General features: G+C 41.7%; 2 long non-coding RNA genes across 3 annotated transcripts in view; one reads left to right on the top strand and one right to left on the bottom strand.

Annotated features, from left to right (window-relative positions):
• Positions 1 to 6,955, bottom strand: part of LOC140735339 (uncharacterized) — a 74,380-nt gene extending 67,425 nt beyond the window's left edge. Inside the window, exon 1 of one of the 2 annotated variants that reach the window (XR_012100734.1) lies at positions 6,440 to 6,955. This is a non-coding gene — a long non-coding RNA (uncharacterized lncRNA). The remainder of the gene's footprint in view (positions 1 to 6,439) is intronic. The other variant, XR_012100735.1, reaches the window with a different exon arrangement.
• The window catches only part of LOC140735340 (uncharacterized), a 36,725-nt gene continuing 28,351 nt past the window's right edge, over positions 5,965 to 14,338 (top strand). Inside the window, exon 1 of the long non-coding RNA XR_012100736.1 lies at positions 5,965 to 6,033. This is a non-coding gene — a long non-coding RNA (uncharacterized lncRNA). The remainder of the gene's footprint in view (positions 6,034 to 14,338) is intronic.

Consider the following 14,338-nt stretch of genomic DNA (forward strand, 5'->3'; position numbering starts at 1 on the left):
CACTCTCGTCCTCAAAGGAAAATGCTCGTAAAAAAAAAACCAAATTGATCCCTTCTAATTAAAATGATAGAAGCTTAACACAACCTGCAGGGCAGAAACCAGAGACCTCGCTTGCAGAGTCCTTTGAACAACTGTTGTCTTTATTTAAGAGGCTGTTAAAAGCAAGTACTTAATCACACTGACACTGGATTGAAGGGAAGAAGACTTAACGAACATTGCATGGATCAGTTTTAATTTTCAACAGATTCAAGCAGGAGGCTAATTGGACTGGTTACTGGCTTGAGAGAAATGTGTTAAAACAATTAATCTCAATAAACCAAAGATATAGTTGCAATTAAGTAAAAGAAAGAACAGCTGCACGTGGCCACTCAGATGTCTTCATCTGGGCGCGATGAACATGCTTTCAATCCGTTAACCATTTGCAGCCTGTGACTGTCCACGCTCCCTCCTATTATATCAGTGCTAGCCTATGGCTTCATTGATTGATTGTGTGGTTAAGGCGGCAGAAAGCAGGTTTCGCTTTATTAGTCAAGGCACGGAGTTCAAAAGTCGGGGAGTTGCATTGCAGCTTTATAAAACTTTAGTTAGGCTGCATCTGGGGTACTGCATACAGTTCTGGTCGCCCCGTTATAGGCAGGGTGAGGTGGCTTTGGAGAGGGTGCGGAAGGTGCTTACCAGGACGTTGCTTGGATTAGAGGGCATGTCAAAGGGGTTGTATTCTCTGGAGTGACAGAGGCTGAGGGGAGATCTGACAGAGGTTTACTAGAGGCCTCGATAGAATAAACAGACAATAACTTTTTTTCTCCTGTGGGGTGATATGTCTAATACCAGAAGGAGAGGGGTGTAATTTCAAAGGAGATGTGAGGGGCAAGTTTTTCTTGTTTTTTTTTTAAAAAAAGAAAATATATACACAGAGTGTCATGAGTGCCTGGAACGTGCTGCCTGGGGTGGTGGTAGAAGCAGACAGTAACTTTTTAAGACACGTCTAGCTAGGCACACAAGTGTGAGGAACATGGAAGGATATGGACATCATGTAGGGAGAGTAGATTTGTTTAGTTGGCCATTTAATTATTAATTTGGCTGGTTCAGCAGAACATTGTGGGCTGAAGGGCCTGTTCCTGTGTTGTACTGTTCTACGTCAGGCAAACAGCTCCTTATCACGCAATAAAATCACTTCCAATGCAACCGAACAGAGAAGACATTTTGAAATAAATTGTTCAGTGGGTTAAAAACAACAGGAGACGGAGGCCAGCAACAACCTGCTCAGACCCAGTCGGAGTCTGGGCAGCTGAAACCAGCATCAGTTCGCTGTGCCCATCAATCCTCTCTACTGACAATTTAAATCGATTGCCAAGTGCAAAGGTCACTCACTTCAAATTAAACCGGCATCGTTTGCAGAGAGCGTCTGGGAACTCTTGACTGGAAATTATGCTTTCATCTCTGCTTGTAGATGTTAAAAAGAGACAAGGTCTAATTATTACTTTGGTAAATGCAACCATGTTTCAAACCCTGCCAGAGTTACCAAAAGGTATAATTTGTGAACCTTTTTTAAAAAAAACACTTTTTTATTAACCCTATGATAGAAATGTTATATTTATGTCTGCTATTCTGCTATTAAGCATGACTACATAATTTTATAACTATTGTATTATATATTTATTATAAATAATGTTATTAATATACCATTAATTCTAGTGCTCAGCGTTTAATCTTGTACCTGAGACTGATCACAGTGAGGGTTTATACATAATTTTTCTCCACTCCCCCCCCCCCAAATGCAGTCTCTCCCCAGGACATAACCCACTTTTTGGCCACGCTATTACAGCTGAGGGCAGTCTGGAGTTTGGAGTTCAATTCTGGCACCCTCTGTAAGGAGTTTATACATTCTACACGCGAGCCGTGTGGGTTTTCTCTGGGTGCTCTGGTTTCCTCCCACAGTCCAAAGATGTACTAGTTAGTTGTTTAATTGGTCATTGTAAGTTATCCTGTGATTAAGCTAGAGTTAAATAGGTGGGTTGCCGGGAGGTGCCGCTCATTGGGCCGTAAGGGTCTGTTTCATGCTGTCTCGCCAAATAAAAATAATTAAATTTTATAAACGGACAACAGGGTAACAGCACATTTGTACACTGGTAAAAACATTCTGATTTAATAGTCATAGCATCAAAAAAAAAGCTGAATTAGAAATTATCTTCCTGATTCAAACTCAAGTTTTCTGCCAATTTGTTTCAAACATTTAAACTTATAATATGTAGAATCTCAAACGGTAAAAGGATAACAACATTGAGAGACTTATCTCAAACTGAGCGTACTATTTACAAAGTTTTATGAAAAGTGGCAGGGATGTTGGCTTAAAGTTAAAAGCAAAGCCAGAAACCTAATAAGCGTTAAATGTCTGGTTCCTAATGGATCCTGTTTAGTTTTCAGAGTAGATCTGATATCAAAGTACATACATGTCGCCCTATACTGCTGGGACTCATTTCTTGTGGGCATTCACAGTAAGTACGAAGAAACAATAGAATCAAGGAAAAATTACACCCAAAGTCGAACAACCGATGTGCAAAAAGACAAATTGTGCAAATATATAAAAGAAAACAAAATAATAAGTAATAAATAGTATTGATCCATCAGCTATAGAGTGCTTGGAAGTGGAGTCTCTAGGCTGTGGAATGAGTTCAGTGTAGGGATGAGTGAAGCTATTGACTCTGGTTCAGGAGCTTATGGGCGAGGGATGCAATATTAAGCTTTAAATTATAGCACTGGGGACAGTGATATTTCATTGATATGAATAAGTCATCAGCAACTGCTATCAGAAGTAACACATTTTCCACAGAATTTACTGGCAACATTTCATTTCTGTTTAGCGATAGCCCTCCTCTGACAACTATTGATAATCTATCAGGGTGGTGGCAGCAAACTGTGACCCAACCCTGTCAGCAGCCACACAAACAACCTGACGCAGCATAACCACCTCAAGGCTTCAGTTTTGTGTTACCAGAAGACACAAGACGTAGGAGCAGAATTAGACCGTTTGGCCCATCACGTATGCTCTGCCGTGACATTACATGAGAGATAATCAAATAAAGAACAAAATTCAGTGACTTAATTTAGTCCCTTTGCAAAAGCCTTTTCAAAGCAAAGACGTTCCTTTATTTTCTATGGTAAATACTCAACAATACTTTCATTAATCAGGATTTTACAATACATTTCAAAGTTCAAAGCAAATTTATTATCAAAGTGCATACATGCCACCACGTATACACTGAGATTCATTTTCTTGCAGGCATTAATGGTAAAATAAAGAAACACAATAGAATCAGTGGAAAAACTACATGGGAAAAGACCGAGCAGCTGTTGTGCAAAACACACTGTGCAAAAACAAAAATATTAATAAGTCAATAAATAATACTGCAAACTTGTGCTGTCGAGTCCTTTGAAGTGAGTCCATAGGTTATGGAATCAGTTCAGCGTTGAGGTGAAGGAAGCCATCCACACGGGCTAGGGAGCCTAATGGTTGAGGGGTACTAAGTATTCCTGGACCTGGTGGTCTGCCACCTGAGGCTCCTGTATCTAGAGCATGGCTTGTAACGTGATGGATGCTGCTTCCTTGTGTCTGCGATGTTCCCTTCAATAGTGGGCTTTTCATTAGGGAGGGCTTCATTTTACAGACGCTCTTTATTTTTGAATTCCTCTGATTCTGGACTAATTTTAGACATTATCACTTTTTGGCAGTCTCTTTGCGTCAAACACTCAAAAACTTCTATAGTTGTACCGTGGAGAGCATTCTGACGGGCTGCATCACCGTCTAGAATGGAAGGTCTACTGCACAGGACCGAAAGAAGCTGCAGAAGGTTGTAAATCTAGTCAGCTCCATCTTGGGCACTAGCCTACAAAGTACCCAGGACATCTTTAGGGAGCGGTGTCTCAGAAAGGCAGCATCCATTGTTAAGAACCTCCAGCACCCAGGGCATACCCTTTTCTCACTGTTACCATCAGGTAGGAGGTACAGAAGCCTGAAGGCACACACTCAGCGATTCAGGAACAGCTTCTTCCCCTCTGCCATCCGATTCATGAATGGACTTCGAACCTGTGAACACTACCTCACTTTTTAAATATATACAATTTCTGTTTTTGCACGATTTTTTAATATGTTCAATATGCGCATACTGTAAGTAATTTATTTTCCTTCTTCTATATTATGTATTGCATTGAAATGATGCTGCTAAGTTAACAAATTTCACGACACGTGCCGGTGATAATAAACCTGATTCTGATTAAGAATACCGTACTAATTTGCTATTCATTTTACCTTGAGTGACTGCAGCTAACTACATTTTTGCATTTCAGAAGTGTTAACGATGGTTTCATTTTCTCCCTCCTCTTTCAGTAGAAGTAACTGTCCAATTGAAATATACAATTCCCGCCGCCGTGAATCCGGTTTAAAAGTGCCAGTACTGTATGTGCAGGGGTGTCGCAGCTTCTGAAACTTACAGCCTCACGGATCACACCGCAACGCAAGCGACAAGTTCGCGTCGCGACATCCACTTTTCGGACACAGCTGATTACTGCAGGAACAATAAGGATTTTTAGGGGCATTATGATTGTGCGGCTGAAAACACAACTGCCCCCAAAAGTCCCTGACTTTCCCTGCGGAATTGGGCTCCTTAATAACCTCCCGAGTCTGATTTATTGATCCGCCACTTGTTACCAAGGATACGGCCGCTGACACTGTGCGTGAACGCTTGCTCGCGTTGACACTGTGTTGACCACAGATTAGGGACAGAGACATTTTACTCAGACCTTAACAGCTTATAGCAACGCACGAAGAAGCTGATGCAAGTTTGGCAGATAGCTAGTTAATGGTCAAGTCATCTAATTTGTCATTTCCCAATCTATCAATTAGCATAATTGGAGAAGGGGGCCTTCGACACAACGCAGAGCGACGGAAATTATATCTGATTGACGTTTGACAGCGTGGCCATCCCCAAAACTGGAAAATGCCACACAGCTGACAGTAAACCCTACTTTAGAAGGCTCACGCTTACGAATTGCTCCCTTCGGATTTTGGAAACTTACAACTCACGATTTGCGGCCCGAATGCCATTTTGTAACTCCCGGCCATCCGCGGAGCACACCGGTGTGCTCGCACGCCCGGCTCCAGACCGAACTGACAGCCGAATGCGTGAGGTTTCAAAGCGGGACTTTGCGGGCCAGTTGGTTACGTTCACCAGTCTCATCTCGCCCACAAAACCCCGCTCCTAGACCCACAGCCAATCTTTTCCTTCACGTCTCCATCTGGCATCTGACATCTTCCTCGCCCGCGGTTCTAGTTAGCGGCATAACCTTCGCAACTTAAAGGAGTCCGACATTATTTTTAAAACAATCTCGCATGCACGCCAAAACGTTAACACCCAAACCTTTCAAGCCCGGGGCGGGGAGATTCTATTTCTCTAACGTATTGGGCTATTGGCAATTATTAACAAATGCAGATTATATTGGATTTTTTTTTCTGGCTATACTTGGATGCAACTGCAATATCGCACGTAGACAGCAGAAATACAGATCAAGCCACCGGCGCCTTCGAATACGATAGCATGAACTCGCTTGCACGCACCGATTATTTGCCCTTGGTTACTCTTAAACCTGACAAAGTATCGCTGATCTCTGAAATATTTAATCAGCGCACCGATAATTTCAACCCCTCCCTTCCCAAATATATATTTAAGAAAAAACAACGGACCTGACCGGATCTCGATTCTGGAATTATCACGGGATTCAGACCAGTAACTGAAGAGTGCGGCTGCGAAGTAATTTCACATGTTAATGTCACATGTTGATTCGCACATGTTAATTTCACGTGTAAATTCCAATGGCACAATTTTACTCCCCGTTGTTTCTTGGGCCAGCGATTAAGGCTTGGATCAAAGTTACTCAATAATTAACAGATTTGGCAGTAGATCTGTATTTACCGGAATGCTTGTACAGACTGTTAAGAATGGTGCTCTACCACAGATCTGTTTTCGTAACTTCCAGAAGGTAGGAATTGAGCAACGCACTGGAATAATGGGTCAGCCCGATTTAAAATGCGCACACGCATATACTACGACGTTACCTGTAGAATCCTTGACCCACGGCCAAAGGACCTCGAGGAGATGGTCCGTGGTGTTCGAATTGTCACAGGATTTGCATTACAGTCACGTCAGTGTTCCCGTCTGCTCTCCCGAAGCCCCCTTCTCCTCCTCACAGTAATGGATCCACTTTCGCCTGTCTAGTTTTAACAAACGCTTCAATCTGCCGACAACACCACACCTGCCCGCGTCGCTAAAGGTGCAGATGTCTGAGGTGTAACTCCACGCGCCCCTGGGGCTGTAGGGTTCGTTTGGTTATCATTAAAGGCAGAAAGGGGCAAAAAAAAACTGGGGGAAAAAATCTTGATACTCACTTGAGAAGTTTGCGACCTTGCGCCGTCAGACTATCGCAGCACACGAGTGTTTCTCTCGTTCGGCAGGTCCTGAGTCATAAGACCACGCTGCTTAAAAACTCCTGGTTATTTCTTCGTGGTTGCGCCAGCTCTTTTAATGACTGAAGCCAAACAAGGGGAAGGGAAGGGAAGGGAAGGGAAGGGAAGGAGGGGGGGGGGTGGAAATTTAAAAAAAAACAAAAAAAAAACTTAAAGCCGTTGCTGGAATAACATTCCCCAGGATCTGAAGGGCTCGTCCTTTGCAAATCTCCAGCCCTCTCTGTTCTCCTCCCGAGGCTCAGCGGCGTAAGGCTCACTATTGTCGCAAAAAAAGAGAGGAAATTTTGCAAAGTACACGGAGGTGCCTTAAAGTCCGGATCGTATTAGAATGTTTTTTTTTCTAGAAATCACCTCCAAATATAGTAACGCGGAAGGGGCATTCCTAGAAATTAGGAGACGTCAGACAGTGGCAGAAACTGGCTGTACGCTTCACAGCTACCGAGGCCCTCTGCAGGCCAGTCCTATCTTCGGTTCCACAGCAGCCTCTCTCGCACAGACTTTCCCCCCCAATTATCATCTGCCTAGCTAACCGCCCCTCAGAATTAACTCCAGATAACTAGTGCGCCCATCACCTCGTTCATGGATTGCTTAAAAAAAGACATAAAAGTCTGAAAGGAAACAAGTTCCGAATTGTGTCTAAACGTGCCAGTGACACCACTGTGGTTTGAAGAATCTCGGACGGCGGTAAGCAGGCGTGAGGTAAATCGGTCGGTACAGGGGTGCCCCCATAACCACTTCGCACTCAACGTCAGGAATTGGTTGTGGGCTTCAGGGAGGGGAAGTCAGGCCTCATTGAGGGGCCAGAGGTGGATAGGGTGAGCAGTTTCAAGTTGGGCGCCAATGTCTAACAGAATCTATCCAAGGCCCAACACACTGATACAACCATGAAGAAGGATCTGAGGAGATGATACCACCAAAGGCTCGTACAAATTTCTGAAGAGGTACTGTGTATATACTATAAACACAGGAGCAGAATTGGGCCATTCAGCCCATCGAGTCTGCTCTGCTATTCCATCTTGGCTGATTTATTATCCCATTCTCCAGTCTTCTCACCATAACGTTCGATGCCCTTACTAATCAAGAACCAATCGATCTCTGCTTTAAATGTACTGATTGACTTGACTTCTACAGCCACATTTGTCATGGTAATGAATCTCACAGATTCACCACCCTCTGGCTAAAGAAATTTCCTCCTCATCTCTGTTCCAAAAGATTGTCTTTTCATTCTGAAGCTGTTCGCTCTGGTCTGAGACACTCCCACTATAGGAAACATCTTCTCAATGTCCACTCTGTCCAGGCCTTTCAATATTTGATAGGTTTCAGTGAGATTTTACCCCCTCATTCTTCTAAACTCCATTTTAAAACATTCTGAGTTGTTGCATCACAGCTTGGTATAGAGGCTCCAATGCACATCCAAACAGGCTGCAGACTCAGCCATCAACTCCTGCACATCCCTCCGCAATTTCAAGCATATCTTTAAGATGGTGGCATGACCTCTTCTTACTACCATCAGGGGAGAGGTACAGAAGCTGGAAAACCCTCACTCAATGCTTAAGAAACAGCTTCCCTCCTCCATCATCAGGTTTCTGAACAGTCCATGAATACGACCGTATTATTCTTTTTTAAAATTAATTTTTGTCATTTATAGTGATAGTTATGACTTTGCACTTTACAGCCACCAGAGAACAACAAATTTCACATCATCTATGTCAGTGATAAATCTCCATCCATCACCCCATTCAGAGATTGCTAAAAATAATGGTTCAACTTAATACCAGAGAATGTATAAAGCATACAACCTGAAATTCTTTCTCTTCACAGACATCCACGAAACAGAAAAAAAACAATGAATGACAGAAAACATTAGAACATTAGAATAAAGCAGATTTAGAGGTCTGAAGGAAAATGAATATTAGAAAAACATTCAAACTGTGTCAGATTCAGATCCGTTTATTGTCATATACCACAGAGCAATGAAATTCCTTGCTCACGTGAAGCTCACAGATTAAACGTAATAATAGTAAATACAATGACAAATATTTAAATGAGTGCAAAACAGCAGAATAGTGAAAAGACTGTAGAATTAAAAAAATTATGAGGGCTATAGAAAGGGTAAATGCAAGCTTTTTCCCCCCTGAGATTGGGTGAGACTACAGCTAGAAGTCATAGGTTAAGGGTGAAAGGTAAAATATTTAAAGGGAATTTGAGGGAGAACTTCTTCACTTAGAGGATGGTGAGAGTGTGGGAGGAGCTGCCAGTGGAAGTGATGGGTGCAGGTATGGTTTCAACATTTAAGGGAAGTTTAGATAAGTACATGGATGGGAGAGGTAGGGAGGGCTACGGTCCAGGTACAGTTCGATGGGACTGGGTAGAATAATAGTTCAACACAGACTGGATGGGCTGAAGGGCCTGTTTCTGTGCTGTAGTGCTCTATGACTCTTATGCTGCCTACAGCCTTGTTTTGGCTAATATCTCCAGTGCCCGGTGTCAGCATCATACTCCTTAACATTTACTTTGAGAGAGTCCTTTGAGAATTTCCTCTGGCCCTCTGACTAGATCGGTCAAAAGGCCTGTTTCTCTGCTGTGGTCTCTATGACTCTATTACTTTGAAATGCTAAAGTGACAATGACAGAATAAGCAAGAGAGGTAGAAATAAGAATCAGAGAGCATGGCAGCTTCACCGGGAAGGGGATATGAAAGAGGTGACTGGTTCAGCAGTCTGAAAGCAGTGGAGGATAAAGCAATTTTTGGGTCTAGACATCTGAGTTTCCAACTTCCTGTATCTTCTCCCAGAAGAGTTAGAAAAGGGAATGACCGGGGGGCAGGCATCCTTGACATTACTGCAGATAATGAACAATAGCACTAGATTGTACTAAACTGACTATGCCTGGCCTCTTTCATTTTTGTGTTTTGCTTTCTGTGTTTATTCACTCATTTTTTTTGCCGTTTGTGCAATTTGCTTTTTTTGTGCGGGTGGGGGGTGATGTTTTTCTTCCAATGGGTTCCATGGGTTTCTTTGTTTCTTGGGCGTTTATGGGAAGACAAATCTCAGGATTGCATACTGCATACATACTTTGATAATAAGTGTACTCTGAGTGTTTGAATTGTGAACCTTACTAATGAAGATGGAGTGGATGGAAGGAATTTGTAGAATAACAGAAAGTTAAAAACCTGTCTCATGTTTTAAGGTGTAAAGGAATAATCTATAGGCCAGTGGGCAATGTTTTTCCAAAATGCTGGAAATACTCAGCAGGTCAGGCCATACTGGGAAGAGAAATAGTTAATGTTTCAAATCAAAGACCTTTCGTCAGAACTACCTGTTTTCCTTTTGATTGCAACAAGCCAGGGCCACCACTGAATTTTTAAAATACAAACTTAAACGACTGACACTTACACTCCATTGTTTATAATCTCAGCCAGTACCTTTACTGTATGATGACGTATGAATGAATGCAAGGACCATTTCTACTGACAGGAGAAGGGGCAAAGGCTGGTTACTTGTGCCTTAAAACCAGTCGCTTCAGGCAGATGGGGCCCACCAGCCGTGGAGGGCGGCTCATCTAGGAGAAGGAAAACTCTGATCTCAAACCTCCGCTGCCTTACGGATATACCCACTCACGGGGAAGGCTTCAGGAGTAAACACAGAGGGAAAATCTGGAGCTGGAGAACCCTAAGGCGGTCTTACGTTGAGTTCAACACCTCTGGCAACTCCTGTGACACAGCTGTATTGGTCTTTGCCGTTCCTTTGGATTCATCAGCTGCAGGGAGAGGGAACGCATGCTGCAAGTGCAACAGCTTGCTCTCCATATCGTACATCCCTGGCTCACGTATCACGAAGATGCAACATCCACCGCTGACCCCGACCAACAGACAACCTCAGTACTTTCATGTCCTTCTGCGAAAAGAACACTGACAAGTGTGTGACAAGTATTTCCAGGTTATAGTTATAAGAAAATGCAAGGGCATGAGTGGGATCGGTGTTGATGGGTGCTTGGTCCTTGGCATGGACATGGTGGCCATTGACTCAATGAGAAGATGAGTCCTCTCTGTGGGATGGTCAAAGTCGAGTTTATTGTTTATGCACACAATGCATGTAGGCACAGGTGCCATCAAACTAATGTTCTGCAGCAGCATCACCGCCAAAAAACATGAGATATACAACATTCCACACAAAAAAAAACAAATTAGAATGCTATCAAGACTACTATAGTACTATAAAACTATGTATTAGTCCCAAAGAGTTATTGATGGCTGAATTCATCCAGTGTACACTGCCCTGTTCCTTTGATTGACTGTAAATGAATAAAATCAGCACAGACACCTCATGCAGATAATGGACTGCCTTCATACAATGTTTTCGATGATTGCATCCTCCAAATCTCCATTTTCATGATGACTGTCAACACCTTCAAATCCTTTGTAGTTCCTAACTTGTTGAAATAGTGACATTATTTCATTTTCATTCCCAGCCATTTCTGACTTGAAACCACAGTGAGAAAAACAGTTCTGAGTTGTCTTACTGCCTACTTCTTACCAACAGTTAGTGACAATAATCTCTGTTTTTTTGAACAGAAATACATGCAAGTGACACAATTTAAAAACTGTTTGCTCTAGGCACCGTGTAGGATCTCACAGCCACACGAGGGTACGCAACTGACGCTAATTAGAAACTGTTTGGCAACAGTGTTCTGTCCCAATTAAACGGCAGAGTGTCCCAAATAAATGAAGGGAATCCTGGCTATTTTCTTGATCAGTTTTTGTTCTTTAGGAGTTGCCCCAATCAACATGTATCAATTAACCAGAATCCACTGTATATTTATGTCTGTAATTTATAGTATTTTTTATGTACTGTACTGCTGTCGCAGAACACCAATTTTCATGACATGTGCCAATGATATTTAACTTGATTCTGATTCTGATTCTGAATTTTCTGAATTAGTACTAAAATAAGCCCATTGTAGTGCAAAGTGATCATACTGTTGTAAACCCATTGATCAAAATTAACTTGTAAGACTAACGGGAAAAAAAATCGTTTTCCCTTTAATTTATGTGGAAACCCTCATTGTTTTTAAGAAGAGCCTGGATGTGGCCTTAAAGACCTGTGACCTTCAAGGTGACGGACCAAGAGGTGGGAAGAAGTGGGTGGGGTGGTGTTGGTTAAGCCTAAAGACTGTTCTCAGCTGACCCAGAATTACTGGGACAAATGACCACCATGTTTTCCATATATTGCCACAAAGCCCAGACTGCTCCATCTTACTTTGAGCCAACATTGCGGGCACTACCCACCCAGCAAACTGCCTTGTCCAAAAACTCCCTTCTGTAAAGTATGAGAGGGCTATTAAAACAAAAGTTTCATGCTGCTTTAAAAGTTTCTTCCCCCAGGCAGTTAATCTGATCAACCATACTATTTAGCCTACCCCACCCCCTCTATCTGTTAACCCTGTCACTGCACTGCACCACATTTTATAATGCTGCTTACATTGTAATTACCTTCTGGTATTTCGGCACATTTTATTCCATATCTGTACTTCTAACTTCAATTTTATATAATTCTTCATTCTGCATAATTGTTAAATGTCATCGATTTTTATTGGATGTAACAGCAACACACCACAGCAATTTCCTAATACATGCCAATGTATATGATGAATAAAGTTGATCCTTGATCTTGTTTTTATTTCAAATTACAGCATCTAAATTGTTTTCCATTTGTTACATTAATAGCCAGAAGATCCATTTTATTTAAATGGAAAGATTCTAACCCCCCTACTACATTTCAATGGTTTTCCCAAACTATAGCATATTTAAATTTGGGAAAAATTAGGAGTGGCACTATCGACCCTTCGGTTAAATTTGAAGATACTTGGAGACCATTTATTCAACATTTTCATATGATGTAAGCTGTCCTTTTCCGAATCCTTCTCAATAACTTTTTGTTTGTGAATAGAGGAGTGGAGTTAATGACAAATAACAATTTTAACCGATGAAACATGGCAGCCCAGCTTTTGTTTTGTTTTAATTTTGTTTTTTTTTTGTTAGTTTAGGGGGATTCTTTTTTCTTGTAAAAATCTTTTTTCTTTGAATCGTTCTCATGTTTAGTTACTAAGAGATTGGGAGGCTTAGATTACACGTGTTACTCGGAGTCTGTTTCTGTACACGTTAACCGTTATTAATGTAATCCTGATCTCTTTGTATCATTATCATTGTTATGTTTATCTATTTGAAACTCAATAAAAAAATTGATAAAGAAAGAAATAGTTTTCCTTTGAAATTTGTGACTGATTCCCGTCACTTCCAGGAATGTCCGCTTTGCTCTGTTCCTTCTATCCTGTCGTCAGGACATGGAGGATGGAACATCATGCAGAAAATTACAATTTGAAGAATGGAACTGCTGAGCATTCTTGAAGTGTTGAAGTACTGAAAGGTATTGATGTTCAGAGAGATCTTTGTATATCTACATACACTCAGTGGCCACTTTATTCAACACTACCTATTAGAGACACCAACATCTGCTTCAGCCCATCCACTTCAAGGTTCGATTTATTGTGCATTCTGAGATGCGCTTCTGCACACCACTGTTGTAACGCGTGGTTATTTGAGTTACTGTTGCCTTCCTGTCAACTTGAACCAGTCTGGCCATTCTCTTCTGACCTCTTTTATTAACAAGGTATTTTTGCCCAGAGAACTGCCACTCACTGGATTAAAAAAATTTTTTGGCACCATTCTTTGTAAACTTTAGATGAGTTGTGCGTGAAAACCCCAGGAGATTAGCAGTTTCTGCGATATTCAATCCACCTTATATGGCACAGACTATCATTCCATGGTCAAAGCCACTCGGATCACATTTCTTCCTCATTTTGAAATTTAGTCTGAACAACTGAACCTCTTGACCATGTCGGTATGCTTTTATGTATTGAGTTGCTGCCACATGATTGGCTGATTAGATATTTGAATTAAAGAGCAGGTGTGCCTTATAAAGTGGCCACTAAGATTATGTCAGTGATAGTAAACCTAATTCCAATTCTCTCTTGATTTCCCTCACTGCGCAAACTTTGTTCTCTGTTCCTCTCCCTGCTATCTTAACGAGTTCAGTTTTTAATTTTTCTCAAATTAATGAGAAATTCTCAACATAAAGAGTTCATTCCATTTCTCCCTCACAGTGTTTCCAGCATTGTCTGTCTTTTTTACTGTTAGAGTTATTTTGTACTGTGTAACTATACAGTACTCCCCTGTTATATTAAAACAATCACGGGGTTGGTTTGGGGGGAGTCTATGACCAGTGTGTATAGCCTCACAGTACGACTCCCATTTAGAACAAAGATGAGGAGGAATTTCTTTAACCAGAAGGTGGTGAATCTGTGGAATTCATTTCCACTGACAGCGGACGTTCAAGTCAAGTCACTTCTTATTGTCATTTCGACCATAACTGCTGGTACGGTACATAGTAAAAATGAGACAATGTTTTTTCGGGACCATGTTGTTACATGACAGTACAAAAAACTAGACCGAACTACGTAAAAAACAACAACACAGAAAAAAAACTACACTAGACTACAGACCTACCCAGGACTGCATAAAGTACACAAAACAGTGCAGGCATTACAATAAATAATAAACAAACCAATAGGACAGTAAGGTGTCAGTCCAGGCTCTGGGTATTGAGGAGTCTGATGGCTTGGGGGAAGAAACTGTTACATAGTCTGGTCGTGAGAGCCCAAATGTTTCGGTGCCTTTTCCCAGACAGCAGGAGGGAGAAGAGTTTGTATGAGGGGTGTGTGGGTTCCTGCATAATGCTGGTTGCATTGCGGATGCAGCGTGTAG

The sequence above is a fragment of the Hemitrygon akajei genome, chromosome 11 (assembly GCF_048418815.1).
Source record: "Hemitrygon akajei chromosome 11, sHemAka1.3, whole genome shotgun sequence".
NCBI lineage: Eukaryota > Metazoa > Chordata > Chondrichthyes > Myliobatiformes > Dasyatidae > Hemitrygon > Hemitrygon akajei.